Genomic DNA, 22,583 nt, shown 5'->3' on the forward strand with positions numbered 1-22,583 from the left:
TGAAAGGAAATTCTGAGTGTGAACTAAGTATGAAAATGGATGTTCTCAATACTCTAAATTAGGTTCTCTGAATAAAAAGGTCAGTGGTAAATTTTACCCTGGCTCAGCACTGAGATTTGAAGAGCAAATCCAGATGGAACAACCCAAAGTTAGCCTACAAGTAAGGGACATTTTGAAGTTACAGTATACTGCCTGTGAGGAATGAATGCTGCTTCTTTCATAGATATCACACTGATAAGTATCTACTAAGCATCCCTAATACTTAAAGAGTCTATTAGCTTCCTAATGCAAATGGTAGAAGAAAAAAAAAAATCAGCCATTGGTGACAATGTAAGAGAGCAAAGATAGATTTCTTGGTCTCTTAGTTAGAAATATTTCTCATTTTTAGTAGTAGCTGACCTTGTAATAGAGCCAAATAGCTACTGAGTGTCTCCTACTCCATATCAAATATCTAATTAATTTCTCTGTTATTATAGTTGACAAAGAAAAGACTGACTATGAAGAGTAAGCTGTAGTAGTAGTCTCTTTGCACTGACAGTGAAATATAAGATTTTAGTATCTTTGAACTCTGAGTTAATATATATGTATGTTTCCCCAAAACAACAAAATCTGATGAACTTCAAGTAGCAGCACTGGGCAATCGCAACCCAGGGTAACTGCAGAACCAGTAAGTGTATAGAACTCCATCAGAGAAGCATCATCTCACTGGAGAAAGCACTTCCAGTAACTCCATTGGTTTACTTTCTTTACACTCATTGCATCTCTCCAGGAAGAGGAAATGGAACGGAGATGAAAGTCAAAGCATATTTGTATTTAATCAGGATTGATTTTCCTTATGTAGTCATGGCAAACATAGTTGCAGCTTTATTTAAAATAGCTTCTTTTGTAAATGCAAAATAATAGAATTGAAGGCACCATTCCATTTCATGTAGATAACCAAAGTTTATCTGTTTTATTCTTAAATGCTCACAAAACAGATTCTATAGGAAAAAAAATGCAGGGAAATGAAAGTGCTGAGAAATAAATATAAGAGGCCCATTTAGCTCATTCAGAAAAACCTTGAGTTTAGTATGAAATTGAATCTGTCAAACTAAGGTATACCATTAGGTACACTAAATTCTTGCTACAGTTCATTAAATCTTCCTACGAGACTCTCTAATGCTATTATATAAAGCTTGTGCGGCCTTTTAAGTGTCCAGAATGATTTTAGTAACCACTACCAACTAAAAATTGTCACTTGCCATCTGGTTCTGTAAGAATGATGTTACTAGCCACTGTGGTCTCTGACCTTCAACATCCCCTGAAAGGAGTTCAGAGTAGAGATCAGGAATAAGGTACTCTCTGCTCTGGGAAAAACTGGCAGAACAGGCCTTCAGGTAGGTAGATATTTTCAGAAGATTTTATGAGCCCAATTTCTTGCATTTCCTCATTTCTAGAAAAGCACTAAAGTCATTAATTGAGTCACCTTGCTGTGACTAGCTGCAAGCCTCTGCTGCAATGTGTGCTTGACTGCACAGATAGCCCTTCACCAAAATTGTATATATATTGACACCCCCCACCCCCACTTCAGAGCAGTTCCCCAGAGCTATCTGAGAGGCTGTCTCCGAGGCTATAGTCCTCATTTTGCCCCAAATAAAACTTAACTCACAGCTCTCACATTGTGCTTTTTTTCAATTGATACCAATATAATACTAGAGATAAGCGACTGTGACCATTGTTACCGACACAAGGCAGAGGAAGAGGAGTAAGAGAGCAGGAAAGGAAAGACTGAACAGGGGAGAAAACAATACTTAGCAGTTAACTCACTGCATCCCAATGACTCGGGCACCAGTGGCCCATAAAACAAATGCATCTCCTTTGGTGCATAAATAAACTTTCACAAGTCATAGCTACACCTTAGACCTTCATGAAAAGGATCAGTATGGTTCTCCCTGGGAAATACTTGCAACAAATCCTTCTGATTAAGAGTAGCACTGTAGTGTGACCTCATGCAAAGAGTAAGAATAGCACCAATGACCCAACAGATAAATTGGGAAGACGACATGGATAGACACCTATTATGTTTGCAATTTTTAACTTATTTTTTCATTCTGTTGACAGACGTTTAATTGAAGAACAGAGATTTGCCAGGTATGTTGCTAAGCACTGTGGGTGTGAAGGTGAACTTGATGGGTTTCTTATTCTTGAGGAACATCACATCAATTTGTTAGAGATAGAAATGCAAAACTGCAACTTAAAATACAAAGACATTAATGAACCATTGAGAGAAGTCAGGGAAGGGTTTAGTGGAGGGAGGCCATAAAAAGATTTGTCAAGTAATGAAATGGTCAGTATTAAGAAAGTGGGCAGATGAGAAATGAATTCCAGGTATGAAAGACAGCATAATGAAACACACTGGTTTTAGTGACTATGGTAATAGTTAGTTGTGTTAGATCTTTCTGTGTTCCGCGCTCCTTCTCTGTTTCTGAACAGTTATAGATAAGAAGAAATTCTAGCCATGAAAAGACACATTGTACATCTAAGTCTTCCTTTCCATTTATAACAGGATCACATGATATTGGTATTAAAAGGGTTGTATTGTAGAAAAGTAATATTTGAGACTGTTCAGAAACCAGTATAGATGTAATCTGGGTCATAATTGTGCCATAAACTTCAAAACAGTAAAAGCACTTCAGTCTGACAGTACACAATAAAACTGCCCATGTTTAGTCATATTTTTCCAAAGCAAAATTCTAATCCTGGAGATTTTTTGAAAAAAATTTTCTCTGTATACCCATTATATAATTAAGGAATTGTTTAATATAACATGTTTTATAAATTGTCAAAAAAAGAGTCAGTGTAACCAATTTTAGAATATTGAAATATGTGTGGCTACTCCTTCCAAAAAAGTGGTTTTATGATTCAAAAAGAAAATGTCTAGATAATTTTGCAAATAATAGTATACCTATTTATGCATAGGTTACATATTAATAATTGAAACCATCTCTCTCTGGATACTTTGCTGGCTCATGTAACTTTATGGTTCCTTGAAGATGTGATTAATTACTTCTTCCTCCCCCTTCACTTTCAAATATAATTATCTTAAATAGCACTTATTTCTGGTTTTTGTATGCTGTGTTGGAGGATAATGGAAATGCAAGTGGGCTGAAATTTCTATATGAGTCTTTAAGAGACAAAAAGAACTTTTAAAATGTGATTTTGTTATTTTTGAGGTCAGAACTTTTATTTCCCTATCCAAAACTGCACTGCTTCAGATTAGTTCTGAAAGCAATAAAAAAAAATATCCTTTAGTGTCATTTTCCTTGGACTTCTCCTCTACTCGTTGAACTTTTGCAAAAAAGAAAATCACTTATTATGTGTCAGTTTGGAATTATATGCCAGAAATCTTGTGATCTATGGCTCCTCCCATGTTATAGGAGGATTTTTACAATCTTATTCATTAAGAATGGATGCTAAACAGTGTTCTGATGCCTTCAGTAGTTGCTTACTGGTTACCCAATAAAGACATTTCCCACCACCTTTTTTATTAATGATAAAAGTGATGAATATACATCATTATTTTCATTTTTTTATATATATTACAGGTAAATGTGAAGAACTCATTTCTTCATTACATTAAAATATTTCTAATTTGAACGTGTTTTCTAAGGGTTGACACAATTTTAGGTTTTTGAACCCCAACATGTTCAACCTTGTCTAGATTTCTTGATAAAAATGTCATGTGTTCCTCATGTAGGAGATTAAGTAGCTGTCCATGGGCTTAAAGTCCCAAATACAAGTCTCTCCCCTCCCATCCTGAGTTTCACTATTCATTGGAAAACACGTCCCACCTGTCTGGCTGTTTCCTTAAATATATGCATCTAAATTTCTATATATCATACTTCAATGGTATCTGCTCTTATTTTTCTGTTTTAGACAGTATCTATTGATTTCCCATTATGGAAGATGGGGATATAATTTTTTACTTCTTGTTGCTGTTCAGTCGCTAAGTCGTTTTCAACTCTTTGCAACCCCATGGACTGTAGCATGCCTGAATCCTCTGTGCTCTGCTTTCTTCAGAAGTTTACTCAAATTCATGTCCACTGAGTTGATGATGCTATCCAACCACCTCTTCTCCTTTTGCCTTCAATGTTTCCCAGCAAACAGGTCTTTTCCAATGAGTTGACTCTTTGCATCAGGTGGCCAAAGTATTGATGCTTATAATTTTTTATACCACCACCCCAAATAAGTTTCTTTTATTTTTCCACTGAGTTTTATATCACAATTTTGGGTAGGTCGCGACCTAAATTTACCTTATGAAGATTATGTAAATATTATCTGCAACTGAACCAAAAATATGTGATAATTTTATTTCTTTTCTTTACTCCTTTTGTGTTCCAGGAATTAGCAATTGCATCATTTTTTATTTACTCAAGTCTCAATTCTTTCTATCACTAATCACCAAACTCTCTGCAATAATATGTATCATTTCTTAATATATTCTAAAAAATTTGGAAGTTAATAAGATGTATATTTCCTTTTTCTTAAAGATATTCCTCCTGAAGCCCTCTGTCCTCTTGATGCGGTCTAGTATAAATGATCTTTGTGTCTGCTGCACAGATGTAATCCTGGAATTTCCTTCGTCTCTTTCATGGGTCAGAGCCCTAGTATCCCAGAGCCAGTGCTTTCCACTTCATTTGGTTTCTTCCTTATTTTGATGGAATGATCATGATTCCTGATAAAGGATTCAGGGGAAATACATTTTCAAGAAATTGCATGTCTAATAAATATTCATTCTATGCTTATCAGTAAGTGACAGCATGATTATTTAATAATTCTAGTTTGGGAAATTTTTCCTTCAGAATTGTGAGATTATTGCTTCATGTATTTCTTTCTTTTTTTTTAGTTGAAATATAGTTGATTTTCAATGTTGTTTCAGTTTCAGGTATATAGCAATGTATACCTGCTATATGACTCAGTTACATATACCATTATTATTAACTAAGCTAACTTTCTTTATTTTCTGTTACTTTTACCTAATGCTTCTTTCTCTTCCATAATCCCATTCAGGATACTGCTTTACCTTTTTCAGTCATGTCCTGTTAGGCTCCCCTTGCCTGTCAAAAGTAGATGTTTTGGGGTCTGGTCTCTCAGGTGCAACCTTGAAATTTGAGGTGACTGTTGGGGCTCAATTCCTTTGCTCCTCAGGATGAAGCTGAGGTTTTGCGTGCACTCTTGATTGTGGGTTGACACACCAGGGGTGGGAGTTGTAACCAGATTGTATCTCAATCTCTCTTACTTGCTACAGTGTGGGTTTTCCACCCTGGTTTGCCCAATGTGTTTGAGTTGCTCCTTCTAGTTTTGTTTCCTTTCCCCACAGGGAATTGCCTCCCGTGTAGCTAAAGATTCAGTGTGCCTGTGGGAGGAGGTGTATTCGGCATCTTCCTACATCACTGTCACAAACACAGAACCTGAATTTGAGATTCTTTACAGGCAATTCCTTAAGGGAGGAATGTGCTAGACAACCTGCCCCCCTCCCACCCATCACCTTCAATTTTTTTTTTTCATTAATCATACATTTTGAAATAGCTTGTTTTGAAAAGATTCTACAGTCTCTTTCAATTATTTAACTTGGAGTGTCACAAATCTATTTTTATTGTACCTTTAGAAATTTTGCCACTTTATAAGATGTTAAATACATGGTAATAGCCTTTTTTCTTTTTTTCAATTTTAGTTGGGAGGTAGGGAAAGGTACTTGATAAACTAATGCAGAAATTCTGCCTCTCCTTTAAAGCTGTTCTCAGGCAGCTGACTCTAGCCCATTTGATGGTGGATTTAGGGCTCTACCTCCAGGGTTGAAATTTCCTTTAACTTCTCCAATTCCAATAACCTATTCCTCTCTTTTTCTCCAGTCTCCTTTATATCTGCTCAAATCTCATCTCTTCCCATCCTGCTCACTTTATTTCATCTGCTTTAAATCTGGCATTTTGCTAAAAACCATTGTATAGACAAGCATGGTATTTTTCACTAATATAGAGCTGCCCCCAAAGTCTCCAGTTGCCTATGAGTAATAGCCTAGAAGTCATTCAAGAGACATATGGAACTCATAGTTGATATAGTAAAATTACTCTACAGATTCATTGTTACATGGTCTACAATTTGCAGACCAAACCACAAATCTGATCTTATAAATATTCCATTTATCTAAATCATATTTACTACTCAATAGATATCATACACAGAAGAACTATATGAAAAAGATCTTCTTGACCCAGATAACCACAGTGGTGTGATCACTCTCCTAGAGCTAGACATCCTGGAATGTGAAGTCAAGTGGGCTTTAGGAAGCATCACTATGAACAAAGTTAGTAGTGAAGGTGATAGAATTCCAGTTGAGCTATTTCAAATCCTAAAAGATGATGTTGTAAAAGTGCTGCACTCAATATGCTAGCAAATTTGGAAAACAGCAGTGGCCACAGACTAGAAAAGGTCAGTTTTCATTCCAATCCCAAAGAAAGGCAATTCCAAAGAATGTTCAAACTACCACACAATTGCACTCATCTCCCACGCTAGGAAAGTAATGCTCAAAATTCTCCAAGCCAAGCTTCAAGAGTACGTGAACCGTGAACTTCCAGTTGGTCAAGTTGGATTAAAAAAAAAAAAAAAAACCAGAGGAACCAGAGATCAAATTGCTGACATCTGTTGGATCATTGAAAAAGCAAGAGAGTTCCAGAAAAACATCTACTTCTGCTTTATTGACTACAACAAAGCCTCTGACTATGTGGATGACAACAAACTGGAAAATTCTTCAAGAAATGGGAATACCAGACCACCTGACCTGCCTCCTGAGAAATCTGTATGCAGGTCAAGAAGTAACAGTTAGAACTGTACATGGAACAACAGACTGGTTCCAAATCAGGAAAAGAGTACGTCAAGGCTGTATATTGTCACCCTGCTTATTTAACTTATATACAGATTACATCATGCAAAATGCCATGCTGGATGAAGCACAAGCTAGAATCAAGAGAAATGTTGATAACCTCAGATATGCAGATGATACCACCCTTATGGCAGAAAGCAAAGAAGAACTAAAGAACTTCTTGATGAAAGTGAAAGAGGAGAGTGAAAAAGTTGACTTAAAGCTCAACATTAAAAAACCCTGATCATGGCATCCAGTCCCATCACTTCATGGCAAATAGATGGAGAAACAATGGAAACAGTAAGAGACTTTATTTTGGGGGGCTCCAAAATCACTGCAGATGGTGACTGCAGTCATGAAATTAAAAGACACTTACTCCTTGTAAGAAAAGCTACGACCAACCTACACAGCATATTAAAAAACAGAGACATTCCTCTGCTAACAAAGGTCCATCTAGTCAAAGCTGTGGTATTTCCAGTAGTCATGTATGGATGTGAGAGTTGGACTCTAAAGAAAGCTGATGTGTCTGTAGAGGGTTCTCTGCAGACTCAGTGCTGTGGGCCTCAAGAGAGGAATCATTTTTGCTGCAGAGAATAAAAAGACCATGTGCAATACTTGAAAAAAAAAAAAAAAAAAAAGAAAGCTGAGTGCTGAAGAACTGATGCATTTGAACTGTGGTGTTGGAGAAGACTCTTGAGAGTCCCTTGGACTGCAAGGAGACCCAATCAGTCCATCCTAAAGGAAATCAGTCCTGAATATTCATTGGAAGGACTAATACTGAAGATGAAACTCCAATACTTTGGCCACCTGATGTGAAGAACTGACTCATTGGAAAAGACCCTGATGCTGGGAAAGATAGAAGGTGGGAGGAGAAGGGGACGACAGAAAATGAAGTGGTTGGATGACATTACCAACTCAATGAACTTGAGTTTGAGCAAACTCTGGGAATTGATGATGGACAGGGAAATCTGGTGTGCTGCAGTCCATGGGGTTGCAGAGTCGCACATGACTGAGTGACTGAACCGAACTGAGAGATCATAAAATAGATAAATTTTTATTTTTAAAGGAAGCAAAAGTTTAGCAATAAGGACAGTTTCTATGAGCAGAGTTTGAGTCTTTATCAAGATTTTAATTGAAGAGCATGAAGTAAATAAATGTATGTCCTAAATAATTCTTTTTATTGTTTCCAATTTAGCCTTTGAGTGGCTAGTTAAATACATGCCTTTTAAGTCTTTTTTTCCTTCAAATCTTCTAGTAAGATAGCAACATTACATTTTTTGTGGATGTTAAATTTTTCTGAAATAATTTCTCTGAGCCAGCAGTTCTGAGGGGGTTTATTGTAATACATGAGCAAAGAAAGGTCCTGACAATAAAACTAAAAATAAACTAAATAAGACTTAGGACACCTACATTTATTATTGCATTTCATCATCTTTTTCTAAGATGAATTAGGGTGTAGCATTTTGTTTCCTCACAATTCCAATTTCATTGGAATATTCATTGAAATGGGAATATTTCAGTATTGTAAAATGGGAAGGCTATTAGTGTTTACTAGATGATGTTTTTCATAAATCACACTTATGAACAAAGAATGAACTGTATAGCACAAATACAAAATATTTGTGCTAGAGACAGATTACTCTAATGCCAACCAACTTCCAAAGTATGCTAGGCTCTTATGGAAACAGTTTTTACTTGCAGATTAATATGTTTTTGTTGGTAAGAAGTCGCATATTGCACAATTTGTTGGGAGCTGCCAGAATTAATTTTATTCTGTAGTATGGAGGTCTGATCCACCAGGGAAGCCACATCAAGGCTATGGTCTTCCCAGTGGTCACATACAGTTGTGAGAGGTGGACCGTAAAGAAGGCAGAATGCCAAAGAATTGATGCCTTCGAACTGTGGTGCTGGAGAGGACTCTTGAGAGTCCCTTGGACAGCAAGAAGATCAAACCAGTCAATCCTAAGAGAAATCAACTTTGAATACTCATTGGAAGGACTGATGCTGAAGTTGAAGCTCCAGTATTTTGGTCACCTGATTCAAACAGCCGACTCTTTGGAAGAGTCCCTGATGCTGGGACTCTTTGAGGGCAGAAAGAGAAGAGGGTATCAGAGGGTGAGATGGCTGGATGGCATCACTGATACAATGGACATGATCTTGGGCAAACTTCAGGAGATGGTGAGGGACAGGGATGCCTGGTGTGCTACTGTCCATGGAGTTGCAAAGAGTTGGACATGACTGGGCGGCTGAACAATAACATTGAAGCAATATACATAGTCTGTTAATATAGTTAAAATATTTTATCAAAAGGAATTTATACCACTGGGGAACTGTAGTCACTACTTATGAATCTTCTTTATCAAAGGTGACACTATTACAAAAATAGCAAATAAAAAGAAAATTCTAAACCTTGATGACTTGAGAAAGGTACCTTTACTCAGATCAATTCCTTATTCAGAAACCTGGAATTGTTTCACCACTTGACAGCCTCACATATGGCACCATCCTGAATACCAGGTGCAAATATCTTACAATAATGTCACAGAACATTATTATTCAAAATGTTCAATAAATAATTCTACCCTGCAACAGGAAATTACAGTGTAATAAAACCTCAAATATGCCACAGCCTCCCAGAGTCCCTAGGAAGGAAAACTTCCTACTCTAACACCCTGATAAGTCTTTCTATAGAAGAATTCTCTGGGAACCTCTTCTCTGAATTTGCTGTAGTAATCCATAGGTATTGTCCAACAGTGGAACTATTCAACGTTCCCTTTCCTGTCACTGTGGTTAGGTGGTTAGGTGGTTACTGTGACACCTGCCCCATTGCTCAGTATGGGCTTTTTTCTGCTGGTCTTCTCTAGGCTCTCTTCTCGAGTAACAAATGTACCACCGTGGTGTAAGATGGAAATAATGGAGGATGCTATGCCTGTGCCAGGACAGGATATGGGGGCATGCAAGATGTATCTCTGTACTTTCTGCTCAGTTTTGCTGTGCACCTAGAAGTGCTTTAAAAGTTATTTATTAATTTAAAAATATATTGTTCTGGAAGCAGCAGTTATATAATTTTAACATCCAACCATAAAATGTTTTCATTATTTTGTTTCTCTGCAGAATACCCACATAGAAAATTCCAGAAAAATGTACACACACATATTATAAAGTCATCTCAGTATCTGTTAGGAATCAGTTCCAGAATATCTCACAGATAATAAAATCCACAAATGCATTATTCCTTCATACATGATAGTGTAGTACAGTTGACCTTTCATAACTGTGGATACAGAAACCATGAATACAGACGGACAACAGTATATCCTTTTACTTTACATATATGTGTGTGTGTGTGTGTGTGTGTGTGTATAGTTGTTGTTCAGTCATTAAGTCCTGTCTGACTCTGTGACTCCAGAGACTGCAGCGAACCAGGCTTCCCTGTCCTTCATTATCTCCCTGAATTTGCTCAAACTCGTCCATTGAGTTGATGATGCCATCCAACCATCTCAACCTCTGTTGTCCCCTTCTCCTCCTCCCTCAACCTTTCCAAGCATCAGGGTCTTTGCTAATGAGTCAGTTCTTTGCATCAGGTGGCCAAAATATGGAGCTTCAGCTTCAACATCAGTCCTTCCAATGAATATTCAGGGTTGATTTCCTTTAAAATTGACTGGTTGATCTCCTTGCTGTCCAAGGGATTCTCAAGTGTCTTCTCCAGACCACAGTTTGAAAGCAACAGTTCTTCAGTGCTCAGCCTTCTTTATGGTCCAACTCTCACATCCATACATGACTACTGGAAAAACCATAGCTTTGACTATATGGACTTTCGTCAGAAAAGTGGTATCTCCACTTTTTAATATGCAATCTGGGTTTGTCATAGCTTATCTACCAAAGATCAAGCATCTTCTAATTTCATGGCTGCAATCACAGTCCACAGTGATTTGGGAGCCCAAGAAAAGAAAATTTGTCATTGTTTCCACTTTTTCCCTATGTATTTGCCATGAAGTGGTGGGGCAAGATCTTCATTTTTTGAAAGTTGAATTTTAAGACAGCTTTTCCACTCCCCTCTTTCAAACTCATCAAAAGGCTCTATCTCCCAGAGTTTGTTCAAATTCATGTCCATGAGTCAGTGATGCTATCCAACCATCTCATCCTCTGCTACCTTCTTCTCCTTTTACCTTCAATCTTTCCCAGCATCAGGCTGTTTTCTAATGAGTTGGCTCTTTGCATCAGGTGGCCAAAATATTAGAGCTTCAGCTTCAGTATCAGTCCTTCCAATGAATATTCAACTTTAAATATTGTATATGTATTACAGATTGAATTATGTCCACCCAGAAGTCAAAGGATGAAATTCTAACCCCCTCAATGTGACTGTATTTGGAGATAGGTATTGAAGAAAATAAGTAAAGTTAAATGAAGTTGTACAATGGAGCCCTAATCCAATAGGACTCTTTTCCTTATCAGGGAAAGAAACACTAGGAAGTGCATATACAGAGAAAAGTTCGTGTTAGCAAGAAGGCATCAGTCTGCCAGCCAAAAAGAGAGATTTCATCAGAAACCAATCCTGTAAGCACCTTGATCTTCAAGTTCTAATCTCCAGAATTGTGAGAAAATAAATAAGCCACCCAGTCTGTGGTTTTCTGTTATGGCAGCTCTAGATTAATACTATATACACATCCATCTATATCTATCTATCTTCAAAACATTGCTTCTTAAAGCTATTCAAAGACAATATAGACAATGAAGCTGAAGTGTGAGAAAAAAGTTGGAGTACGAAACCCTGGACAACAGTAATGATTAAAGGGGCATAACTGAAATCAACAAAGGAGTTTTAAAACATACGAGGTCTCTAAAGAGAGTCATGAAGGAAAGAATTGTAAGTAGGGTGTATTCAATAGTATAAAATTTTGTAGAGAATTCTGTTAGAATAGCAATTAAAAGTAAGTGAAAGAATTTGCAAGTCTAGGGTGGGAGGGTATAGCATATATAGAGTAGTGAGTTCAGAGAGGGGATTGAGGCTGTGGAGAATGTAAATATAGATTGCATCTTGCGAAAGTTTAGCAGTGAAGAGAGGCAGGTAAATCATTCTCTTGAAGGTAAATCCGCATCAAAGAAAGGGACCGTTTAGGTTAATGGATTGAAACAGTTTGTAAGCTAGAATAAAGGAAAGAAAGGGGAGGGAAAGTCCAAACATGAGAAAAGGGATGCAAATAATTATCAGAGCGAGTGTGATCCAAGGAAGGATAAATTCAGGAAGGCAGGAAGTTAAACTTATGAAGAAGGGAAAGCATCTCTGAAAAAAGTGTAGTGAAGGGAATTAATTATAAGGATAGGAAAGAGGAAGGTTGAGAATATAGTATTGATACATAATATTCCTGTGAAGAATGGTTTGAAATGCCAGCTAATGAAAAGCACAATCTTAGATTTTTATAATTGTACCTGTGCGATATGCTTCCTCTGTGTTCTTCTTGGTCTCAATTGGTGGTTTATTTCCTTTAGGTACAGTCTAAAGTAATGTGCTCACTTCATTCTACAAAGCTCACTGACTCTTGTGCTGATAACTTTTTCCTAAGGATAATGGCAGGGTCTCAAGCTTTCCTTCTTTTCATTTCCCTTTCTCTTTAATTTTACTACCCCCAAGCCCATTAATGGGCTTCTCTGATAGCTCTGTAGTAAAGAATCCACCTGCCAATTCAGGAGACATGGGTTCGATCCCTGGGTCAGAAAGATCCCCTAGAGAAGGAAATTGGAACCCACTTTTGTATTCTTGCCTGGGAAATCCCATGGACAGAGGAGCCTTATGGGCTACAGTACATAGGGTTGCAAAAGAGTTGGACACGACTGAACAACTAAACAAGAAGAAGCAGCTCATTAATGTGAACAAGTTGTAAATCCTCAAAATAGTTGCTTGGTGACCTGGTAAGTGGTTGAATGTACTAAGATAATGTATGCCACATATGATTACACGTATCTGGTTTATTAAACACATGTATTAATACATTTTATATTTTACTTCCTTTATTTAAAAAGTATTTCAAATGCTGTGTTAAATTGCAGCCAAATTACATCTTCTGTGAATTCCATTCTCTAGTGCAATACCATTATATGGACAATTCTTTAAAATAGCATATTAACTTTTTCAAGACCCGTCTACTGTTTTAGTGTAGAGGCTTTTTATTTACTGAGTAAATACTTTAAAGAGCTTATACATTACAAGCTGTAGAAGTTTCTTATATAACGTTAAAGTACTGTACACAGTGTATTGAAATACTATTCCAGTTCAAATTTATTTTCTTTTTTTTTTTGAAAGAACATTGAATTAAATTATTCTTCTAAGTTATGTACCAGTGAAAATAATTAAACCATGTAGTATTTAAAAACAAGGAGGAATATATAAAATTTGCTATTCAAAGATCAGGGTGTTCTCAATACCACCTTTTAATATGAATAGGTAAAATAACTATAAATGGCATATAAATTCATAGTGATTGAAATATGATAAGGTCCTACTGATGTGTAGTTTATGAAAAATACAATTAGGCTTTTAGATGAAATATTTGTGTAAATTCGGCATTGTTACATAACTGGCAGGTCTACCTTTAGAGACTAATAATGCTTAATAAATAAATTAGTACATAAATTTTTAACAGCAGGTACTCTGTGAGGCTTCAAACTAATTGAATTGATAAAGTAGAGGATTAATATGGATTATGTCATATAAAATTTTCAGAACTGTATGTCGTCTCTGTGGCAAAAACTTCTCTCAAAAAGATCTCTATTGTTTTCTTTTTATTAAAAACTTCATATGTGAGTCAAATGGAGAAACTTTTCTCTTTCCCCTGTCCTGTTAGCTTAGCCTGTGTGAGGCAGGCAGCAGGTAGTAGCAGCAATTGTGCTTCTGTGTGCTTCGTTACTGGGTCACGTCTGGCTCTTTGTGACCCCATGGACTGTAGCCTGCCAGGCTCCTCTGTCCATGGAATTCTCCAGGCAAGAACACTGGAGTGCGTTGCCATTCCTTTCTCCAGGGATCTTCCTGACCCAGGGATCGAACTTGGGTCTCCTGCACTGCAGGCAGATAACTTACCATCTGAGCCACTAGAGATGCCCTGTAGTGACAATTACTAGCAACTCACTAAACTTTCACGGGAAGGTGGGCTTGCAGCACAGTTTCAAAAAGAGACACAATCATAGTGTATGTATTTGTGTGTGTGAGAGAGAGAGAAGGAAAGAGAAATAGAGAAAGTAATGCATTTTCTAGGCAGGGATGACATACACAAAAATAATTTATTCATCTATTTTATCTCTTTTGGTTAGTTTCTTGTTGAAAAAGAAATTGTAACTGAAAGTCTGAGATTTGAATTATTGAATTACCTTGGGGATTTTTAATTATCCATAATGTAGAACATTGAGAAAAGTAATTGAGTTACGACTGTAGGTGAAATGGTGTTGGAACCTGTGAACAGCTGATAGAGAGCTTTGAAAGTCAGAAAGACATATTTAAATTGTGTGATGGTGGTTTAGTGACTAAGTCCCGGCTGACTCTTTGAGACCCCCATGGAGTGAAGCCCGCCAGGCTCCTCTGTCCATGGGATTCTCCTGGCAAGAATACTGGAGTGAATTGCCCTGCCCTCCTCCAGGGGATCTTCCTGACCCAGGGATCAAATCCAGGTCTCCTGTGTTGCAGGCAGTCTCCTGCATTGCAGACAGATTCCTTACCAATCGAGCCACAAGGGAAGCACTAAATTGGTGTGTCAGGCTTTTTTAAGGTTTTGGGAGAGATGGAAATGCTAAAAATAGGATAAGAATAAAATGATTCAGTTTAATATTTTAAATTTATCTAACCAAACATGAAAATGTAAGAATGGTGGCCTTGGAAATAGAATAATTCTAACCCATTATAGGTAAATTCACGTGTGTCAGTTTGGGTCCACTCAAGAAAACAGAAACCTTACTAGGTGCTTTGACAGAGAATATACAACGTTTTGGTTAAACATGCATAAAGGGAATGAAAAAAAGAACCCTGAGATAACACAAAGCTAATAATTTTAGGAAATAACAACCACTCCTAAAGCTAGGAAAACAGAGGAATGAAGTTGAGAAGAACAAGAATCTTTAAGTTTATAGGAAGGACCTCACAGTGCTGACACATTGCGTGATCACTATGTGTATTTATGAAAAGGTGCAGGAAGCTGGTCTCAGAGCGCGGGATGCCAAAAGGAGCTGAAGGTTGGTGCCAACTGACACTGCCAAAGTAAGAGCTGCTTTTGTGGCAATGCTGACAAGAACAGCATGGAGATAGGGAGAAGATTCTCTCTCTATCTTCTTGCTTTCCAAACCAATGTTTCCTATTGACCAATTTATCTGATGTTGCCTATTGGCCAAATTAAAAGGATATCAGCTGTCAAAGGAAAAAATAATAGTTTACAAAGTCCCCAGACAGCATCATAAAGCAAAATGTTTAAGTGTGGATAAGGAGCTAAGAGACAGTAGCTTTATAATCACATTATATAGCAATAAAATTAATTGGGAAATAAAATGGTAGCAAAACAGTTATAAATTAGATATGGTAGAATGAATATATAGCCCTTAAGGTTTGCACATTGAAATGAGTTATTGGAGAAACTGTGCTTAGTAAGAAGGATATTAATATACAGTCTTCCTCTGGGGATCTGTAAAAGCGGAAAATAATTTGAACTTATTGGATGGCTTTTTACTCTCCTATTTGAAGATAGGGAAACATTATTTTTCCAGATCTGTGATTCAAATATCCTTAACACATAAACTTACTAATTAAAAGGAAGTCCTCTTTTGAATACATAAATTCCTATTTCAAGCAAGGGAATATGATAGATGTAAATATATATCATCCATAAATCTTCATTTCAATGTTTTATTCTGTTGGATGAAACCATCCATGTCCCTAAGTAAAGAAAATATGAGCTATTATAGTTTGTATATTCCAGGTTATGTTACAGATGGTAGAAGACCTGAGAAGTTTGCATATGAAAAAAATAAACAACTCAAATAATTGAAGTCCAAGCTCTATTGGTTTCAGGAGTTCAAAGCTGTCAGTAGACAGAATATTGCTTCATCATTCAACTCTGGTTTCTGCACTGTTGGTTTCATTTTCAGAGATTCTGGAATGGTAAGAAGGCAACCAGAATCTGCAGTTCTGTATTGCTCTCTCAGTAGATTGAGCAACAATCCTACTGAGTCTCATTGTTTTTGATTGGATGATGTGGTCAACCATGAACCAATCATGATAAAAAAAAAAAAATTACCCTTTACTTGACCTAGCCTACTTCACTTATCTTGAGTTGGAAATAAAATGAGAACCACTTGAAGTAAATAGAATGAAGAGGGAAATATTATTTCATAGAAGAAAGTTGGAGTTTTATTGTCAGGAAAAAAAAAGGCTAATATGTGTCAGTAAGAGAACAGATATCTGGTACATGCTGTAATTTTCATGAGATAAAACACAATCTGTGGGTTTTCAAAGGTAGCAAAAGGTAGTTCTAAGGAAAGTTTTAAAGGAGGTGATATTTGAGTTTAACCAAGAGGAACTTTGAAATATAGTTTCTTGGGAAAGAATTCTCTGAAAAGAGAAGTGAGTGGGAAAAGTCATAGAGAAAATAAAGTGTAGTATCATGGAAAACATTGCAGTGTGGATACGGATTATGACATTGAAGGAAAATAGTGAGGACCAAGAAAAGTAAATTGGCATTTAGGCAGTCTAAATAATGTGTTATTTTAGTGGGCAGGCTGTAACCACTGATATTTTTGTGCAGAAACATGATAAAATTTTATTTTTTTCCATTTATTTTTATTAGTTGCAGGCTAATTACTTTACAATATTGTAGTATTTTTGCCATACATTGACATGAATCAGCCATGAATTTACATGTGTTCCCCATCATGATCCCCCCTCCCACCTCCCTCCCCATCCCATCCCTCTGGGTCTTCCCAGTGCCCCAGCCCTGAGCACTTGTCTCATGCATCCAACCTGGGCTGGTGATCTGTTTCACCCTTGATAGTATACTTGTTTCAATGCTATTCTCTCAGAACATCCCACCCTCGCCTTCTCCCACAGAGTCCAAAAGTCTGTTCTGTACATCTGTGTCTCTTTTTCTGTTTTGCATATGGGGTTATTGTTACCATCTTTTTAAATTCCATATATATGTGTTAGTATACTGTATTGGTGTTTATCTTTCTGGCTTACTTCACTCTGTATAATGGGCTCCAGTTTCATCCATCTCAATAGAACTGATTCAAATGAAATCTTTTTAATGGCTGAGTAATATTCCATGGTGTATATGTACCACAGCTTCCTTATCCATTCATCTGCTGATGAGCATATGGGTTGCTTCCATGTCCTGGCTATTATAAACAGTGCTGCGATGAACATTGGGGTGCATGTGTCTCTTTCAGATCTGGTTTCCTCAGTGTGTATGCCCAGAAGTGGGATTGCTGGGTCATATGGCAGTTCTATTTCCAGTTTTTTAAGAAATCTCCACACTGTTTTCCATAGTGGCTGTACTAGTTTTCATTCCCACCAACAGTATAAGAGGGTTCCCTTTTCTCCACACAGAATATTGCATTTATTGCTTGTAGACTTTTGGATAGCAGCCATCCTGGCTGGCGTGTAATGGTACCTCATTGTGGTTTTGATTTGCATTTCTCTGATAATGAGTGATGTTGAGAATCTTTCCATGTGTTTGTTAGCCATCTGTATGTCTTCTTTGGAGAAATATCTGTTTAGTTCTTTGGCCATTGTTTGATTGGGTCATTTATTTTTCTGGAATTGAGCTGCAGGAGTTGCTTGTATATTTTTGAGATTAATCCTTTGTCTGTTGCTTCGTTTGCTATTATTTTCTCCCATTCTGAGGGCTGTCTTTTCTCCTTGCTTATAGTTTCCTTTGTTGTGCAAAAGCTTTGAAGTTTCATTAGGTCCCATTTGTTTACGTTTGCTTTTATTTCCAATATTCTGGGAGGTGGGTCATAGAGGATCCTGCTGTGATTTATGTCGGAGAGTGTTTTGCCTATGTTCTCCTCTAGGAGTTTTATAGTTTCTGGTCTTACATTTAGATCTTTCATCCATTTTGAGTTTATTTTTGTGTATGGTGTTAGAAAGTGTTCTAGTTCCATTCTTTTACAAGTGGTTGACCAGTTTTCCCAGCACCACTTGTTAAAGAGGTTGTCTTTTTTCCATTGTATATTCTTGCCTCCTTTGTCAAAGATAAGGTGTCCATAGGTACGTGGATTTATCTCTGGGCTTTCTATTGTGTTTCACTGATCTATATTTCTGTCTTTGTGCCAGTACCATACTGTCTTGATGACTGTGGCTTTGGAGTAGAGTCTGAAGTCAGGCAGGTTGATTCCTCCAGTTCCATTCTTCTTTCTCAAGATTGCTTTGGCTATTCGAGGTTTTTTGTATTTCCATACAAATTGTGAAATTATTTGTTCTAGTTCTGTGAAGAATACTGTTGGTAGCTTGATAGGGATTACATTGAATCTATAGATTGCTTTGGGTAATATAGTCATTTTCACAATATTGATTCTTCCAATCCATGAACACGGTATATTTCTCCATCTATTTGTGTCCTCTTTGATTTCTTTCACCAGTGTTTTATAGTTTTCTATGTATAGTTCTTTTGTTTCTTTAGGTAGATATACTCCTAAGTATTTTATTCTTTTTGTTGCAATGGTGAATGATATTGTTTCTTTAATTTCTCTTTCTGTTTTCTCATTGTTAGTGTATAGGAATGCAAGGGATTTCTGTGTGTTAATTTTATATCTTGCAACATTACTGTATTCATTGATTAGCTCTAATAATTTTCTGGAAGAGTCTTTAGGGTTTTCTATGTAGAGGATCAGAAACATGATAAAAATTTTAATAACTAAAGGACAAAAATCTTACAGAAACAATGTTTAGAATAAATAAAGCTAGAGAAAAGCAGGGGCAGGAAGACCAGTTAGAGAGCCATTGCCATCATCTCATCAGGAAATATTGAGACTGGAGCCAATAGAGTAAATTTGGAATGATAAAATTTAGGACAGATTCTTCAGAAATTGGAGAATATAGGAGCAGCAAGTCAAGGAAAAAGAATTAAAGATTATACAGAGTATCTGAATAATGCCTGTTTAATGCTTTTGATAGAACAATGGAACACATAATTGATGGCAGATTTCAGTAAGATCATGCATTTTATCTAACTTGCTTTGTAATTTGAATGCTTATTTACTTTTATTAGGGACAGTAAAGGTAACAAGATAATAATAATACCTATCATATTTTTATTAGATTCTTATTGCTGCTGTAATAAAGTATGACAAGTGTAGAGGCTTAAAATAACACACATTTATTATTTTACAGTTCTGGAGATTAGAAGTCCAAAATTAGTTTCACTAGAATAAAATCAAGATGTTGGCAGAGCTATGTTCTTTTCAGAGAGATGGGGAGAACCTATTTTTCTGAACTTTCTACCTTCTAGAGGCTTCCTGCATCCCTTAGCCTGTGGCTCCTTCTTCTACCTTCAGATATGGCAGTAAACATCTTCAAATCTCCCTCTCACTCTCACATCAACTCACTCACCCACCTTGCTAATGCTTGAGTGTGAGGACCCTCAGTTATGTTGGGGTCAATGGAATAATTCAGAATGTTTCCCATTTCAACATCCTTAAATTAATTTTATCTGCAAGATCTCTTTTGCCAGATATGGTAGTATATGCACAGGTTCTGAGGATTAGGATGTAGACATTTTTAGGAGAATATATTATTCTACCAACAACAGTATTATAATGTGATGAACACAGAGGGGGGAAAAAGCATACTGGCCTAGCATTCCAACATCTTGCTGATATGCTGTCATTTTTCTGGAGGTTTAGAATATAAAAATTAGTTGGCATAGCCAAAAGCAAATGCTACATTGAGCTATTTAGATACTTCTGTTTTAAATTACTAGAATTATTACCACATTTGGATATCATGCACTTGGTTTTTTTGATACTTTAGGAAATTGTGATAATCTGGGGAAAAAAATACCACTCTATTTAAAGATTCTCACAAGTAAAAGTGGTTTCTATTACTCCACCTGTTTCTTCTAGGCTTGGATGTGTGACTTGCATTGGCTAGTGGTCATTAGCAAACACGACACAAGTTGAGGTTTTAAAAGAGTATTCACTTTGAGACTTCCTCTGTCTTGATTCTTTTTGCCTCATGGCCTGACCGAGCTGGGCTACACTTCTGGAGGATAAGAGACATGAAGAGAGGCATCAGCCATCCAAGTTTAGTACCCATTGTCATACCAGTTAAGGGCTCAGGCACGTGAATGTGGTCCTCATAGACTATCCAGCCCCAGGAGAGTGGTCTAGACCATAAGAACAATCCAGTAAAGCCACAAAAATACATAAGCATTTTTCTTATTTCAATCAAGAAATGTGAAAAATAAATGCTTATTTTTTAAGTCATTAATTTTGGGGTGATTATTCATATGGCAAAAAATAACTTATTCAGAAATTACTATTGTGATGTTCATTCAATTCGTATTGGAAGGTAACCCCCTGTCAAGAAAGCAAATGATCTCTAGAATCTCACTGCACTTTTTATCAGATGACATGAATTGACAAAGAATATTTATCTTCAGTTCAGTTCAGTTGCTCAGTCGTGTCCAACTCTTTGCAACCCCATGAATCACAGCACACCAGGCCTCCCTGTCCATCACCAACTCCCGGAGTTTACTCAGATTCATGTGCATCGAGCTGGTGATGCCATCCAGCCATCTCATCCTCTGTCATCCCCTTCTCCTCCTGCCCCCAGTCCCTCCCAGCATCAGGGTCTTTTCCAATGAGTCAACTCTTCACATGAGGTGGCCAAAGTGTTGGAGTTTCAGCTTCAGCATCAGTCCTTCCAATGAACACCCAGGACTGATCTCCTTCAGGATGGATTGGTTGGATCTCCTTGCAGTCCAAGGGACTCTCAAGAGCCTTCTCCAACACCACAGTTCAAAAGCATCAATTTTTCGGTGCTCAGCTTTCTTCACAGTCCAACTCTCACATCCATACATGACCACTGGAAAAACCATAGCCTTGACTAGACGGACCTTTGTGATAGTTGTGATCTAATATTTTGATTTAGTACTGAGCCAGTTTTGAAAGGTCATATTAAACACACAATTTTAGTAATTGGAAGCCCCAACCCCACTGAATACTTTAGCTATTTAGTGTATTCCAGTCTTTTCAATCAAGGATAGGTGTTTGTGAGTGCCTTATATGGCTACCTGTAAAGCTCCCCTACATTTCACTGCAGCTTCCTTGAAGAATACAGTTACTCATGTTAAGTAGGAGAACCCAGGTTCAAACACTCTGAACACCTGACAGATTCACAATCTTAAAATCATGTTCTTATTTCCCCCATTTTTAGTGACTTAGAAAAAAAAAATTCATTAGCGCATGCACTAAAAAATCTCAGAGTAATGCATTGGGCTTCCCAGGTGGCGCTAGTGGTAAACAATGTGCCTGCCAAAATGAGAGACAGAAGAAAGTTTGATCCCTGAGTCAGGAAGATCCCCTGGAGGAGGGCAGGGCAACCCACTCCAGTATTCTTGCCTGGATAATCCCATGGACAGAAGAGAGTGGTGGTCTACAGTCCCTAGGGTCGCACTGAGTTGGACATGACTGAAGTGAATTAGCAGCAGCAGCAGCAGAGTAATGCATTATAGTTTTTTTTTAAAGAAGGATGCCATATTGTTCTCTCAGAAACTTGACTCAAAGAGTTCTTTCAAAACCTGGAGGACGTGGCAGCTTTTCTTGTGTGTTTCTCTTTCTATCTGAATGAGACAAAGCATTGGTGTGTACCAGATTGGTGCCGTTTCTTATTGATGTTTATTGTTAGAAGGGAGATAATTTTTTGTAATGTTTAACCAATATATGTTTTAGTTACTATAAGTCTTGTTATCTTGTAGTTCCTTATCTATTTAATCAAAGACATTCCCAATTTAGAAGGACAGAGTCATCTTAAAGCAATTGTTTTGCTTGGGAAATGGCTTCTTATACACAAAGAAAAAGTGGTAACTATGAAACAAAATTCTGAACGGTTTACATACTTATATTGCTTATTTTTCATCCTACTTTATATATATATGTCAACTTTAAATTTTGGGAGAAAATTAATTTTGAGAGAACTACGTACTACCTCTTCATTCCTAAAACAATAGCATGAAAATGTAAATCTTTCAAGGTAGTTGATTCACATATATATATATATATATATATGTGAAAAAATGTGGATATTTTACCAAGAATCGTAATCCTACATGTATGGCATCCAGTTTAATTTTGAAGAGAATATTTTGGATTTTTATTGAGAAAATATACTGCCATAATATTAATAGCACAGTGGAGAATAAGAAATTATTTTCCATGTTATTAAAACATATTTAGTGTTAAATAAACTAGAATTCATGTCTTTTTTAATGAAATGAAAGAATAGTCTACCAAGCTTAGAATAAGTGGCAGCTTAATATGAGCTCTCATTTTATTTTTTTAATGTTTAATGTAGAAAGTAATATAAATAGAATTTCATGAATAAAAACTGAAATATAAAAATTCAATAATATTTTTGCATTTAAATAATCACATTAGAAATAAATCTCTCCCAGATTTTAAATAAATTGTATTTTCCAGAGTGGATCTCTTT

Source organism: Dama dama, chromosome 25, assembly GCF_033118175.1.
Source record: "Dama dama isolate Ldn47 chromosome 25, ASM3311817v1, whole genome shotgun sequence".
In the NCBI taxonomy this organism is placed as follows: domain Eukaryota; kingdom Metazoa; phylum Chordata; class Mammalia; order Artiodactyla; family Cervidae; genus Dama; species Dama dama.